The sequence below is a fragment of the Pocillopora verrucosa genome, unplaced genomic scaffold, assembly GCF_036669915.1.
Source record: "Pocillopora verrucosa isolate sample1 unplaced genomic scaffold, ASM3666991v2 scaffold_48, whole genome shotgun sequence".
Lineage (NCBI taxonomy): Eukaryota > Metazoa > Cnidaria > Anthozoa > Scleractinia > Pocilloporidae > Pocillopora > Pocillopora verrucosa.
Window position 1 is genome coordinate 38,602 of NW_027078186.1, and position 2,138 is coordinate 40,739.

Sequence of the window (2,138 nt, forward strand, 5' to 3'; positions counted from 1 at the left end):
CGCTGCTCATTGAGCAGCTCATATATTAAACTGATTTTTGGAACTGGGCTGTGGAAAAGAGGCTTGCCTCGTCCCAGCCACGGGTTGCCTCGGTATAGCACTACCTCCGAGTGCGGCCCACTTCCCTCTGGGGAAGACACATTCAATCCAAAACAAAGTCAACGGTATAGCATTCTTTTATGTTTACAGGAGCCCCGCCCGCCCTTAGAGGGGGAAGAGGTGAAAGAGGGATGATAATTCAGACAACAGACAATGGCAGGAACGGCCGCTGGCCTACGTTTTCTGAAGTGCGCAAAGCACTACCACAAGGACCTAGGGGTAAGTGGATTTTTTCACCGAGGGCAGACGCTGAAAAAGCATACTTACCTGACGCGGGAGGTACTGTGATCAAGGAGGCAGTCCTCTCAAGGCGAGGCCCTTTCATTGCACTTCGACTGGGTTGACCCTTGCGATTACCCCAAATGTGGGTAACTCGAGCGTATAATTTCTGGTAGTGGGGACCTGCGTTCGCGCTCGTCCCCGCAAAAGTCATCCAAACTATGTCTATATGGCCCTCTTACTGACTATCGAGGGTATTTTTGCTTTTGCAGTGGACCGGTAGACTTGCAAAGAAAGCAAAGGACGCACAACTGGCCAAGGTGTTGGCACGTTTGGAGGGGTAGAAGTGCATTGGAGAGACTGGAGGAAGGAAACAAGGTGAGTTTCGGGGCGGTGCGTAACTTTGCTGGCTGTTTTTGTTCAAGGCCTGTCTGCTCTATTGTGTGTAAAGTCCTGTTCGTTTGTATTTGCAGGTTGTGCGTGCCGTGCCGTGCTGTGCTATGCGCGCGAAGGGAAAGGAAATGAAAGGAAACCAAACGGCCGATCGACCGAGCGAGCGAGCATAGAAGGGCATTCGACTTGGACCGTGAGTACACTTTGAACCTTTTGAGCGGTTTTATTGTCACTGGAGCCGCTTTTAGAAATGCTATTGCTATCGTTAGTGTATCCTTTGTGCGAGCAAGCGAGTGAACGAATGAACGAGGGAAGGAAACAAACTAGCAGAGTAGTAAAAGTATCGAACCTTTTTCCCGATTCGTTTGCAGTCTGAATCCAACCATTGTCGACTTTCAGTGCCGTTTTTCGCGCGCCTCCTCTTGGAAGTGTGCGAGTGTTTTGCCACGTCACGATGGCTTAAAACTGCGTCTCAGAAGTGTGCGTTTTTTTCCTATTCATTTTTTCGTTCGTTATTTGGAATGATTTGATATCACAGAAGTAGAATTTGACATCATAAACTGTTCATCTCGCGCGTGCTCACTCGCTCGCGCGCGCTCTGTAAGAAAAGTCGATCGCACTAGAGTTTTCGCCATTAGCTGGCCGATTTTTGACAAAAAGGTGTTTTCCCCCCCTCGTTTTTGCTTTGATTTTGTTCCTCACTCACCTACGGCTCTCTATGTGAAATTGTGGTGTATGGAGAGCTATTTATTGGGATAAAACGTTTAGAGATGTGCGGAAGACAAAAAATTGAAGCCTACAACACGGGGTATTCCCAGGCGGGTCACCCATCCAAGTACTAACCCCGACCGACAGGGCTTAACTTCGGTGATCGGACGAGAACCGGTGCTTTCCCTGTGGTTATGGTCGTTAGACGAGGAAAATGGGGTCGAAATTCGGCTTGTTATCGGCCAGGTTCAGGCTGTAAAGCGGACACATCCCTGAGTGTAGGCGAATTTGAAATTCTAAAAGCCCTAGTTTCGTTACTCTAACCCTAAGAAATCGATCCTATAAACCTAAGAAATTGTTCACCTAACCCTAAGAAATGGTTACCCTAACCCCGAAGTAGTTCCCTAAACCTAATGTATTTTCCTCAACCAGTTAACACATTGAGGAGAATCGATTTGAAGCACTATTCCCTAGGGAGGGGAGGGAGGGGTCCCAAGAGGACATAACGTTGTCCTAAAAACCTATTATACAATGTTTTAGCTCCGTAGGTGCGTGTATCTGGCTTTAAAATCTTACAGTGAGGAGATACCAAACGGGTCAGCCTCTGGGACCGTCTGCGGGACTCGCAAGGGCTTGTGGGGGCGACCTGCTACTATCCACCATAAACCGTGGGAAGGATCCCTCGACCACCCCCCTCACCCAGGGCATGCTTCGGCATC

At 48.8% G+C, this 2,138-nt stretch overlaps 1 non-coding gene and 2 pseudogenes across 1 annotated transcript; 2 read left to right on the forward strand and 1 right to left on the reverse strand.

The window, feature by feature from the left end:
* On the forward strand, nt 1-126 carry LOC136278720 (U2 spliceosomal RNA; annotated as a pseudogene).
* A 232-nt stretch (nt 127-358) lies between these two features.
* On the forward strand, nt 359-522 carry LOC136278766 (U1 spliceosomal RNA). Its single transcript, XR_010716535.1, has one exon. It is a non-coding gene; the product is annotated as a U1 spliceosomal RNA (small nuclear RNA).
* Nucleotides 523-1,504: 982 nt separating this feature from the next.
* Nucleotides 1,505-1,625, reverse strand: LOC136278753 (5S ribosomal RNA; annotated as a pseudogene).
* Nucleotides 1,626-2,138: the final 513 nt, after the last annotated feature.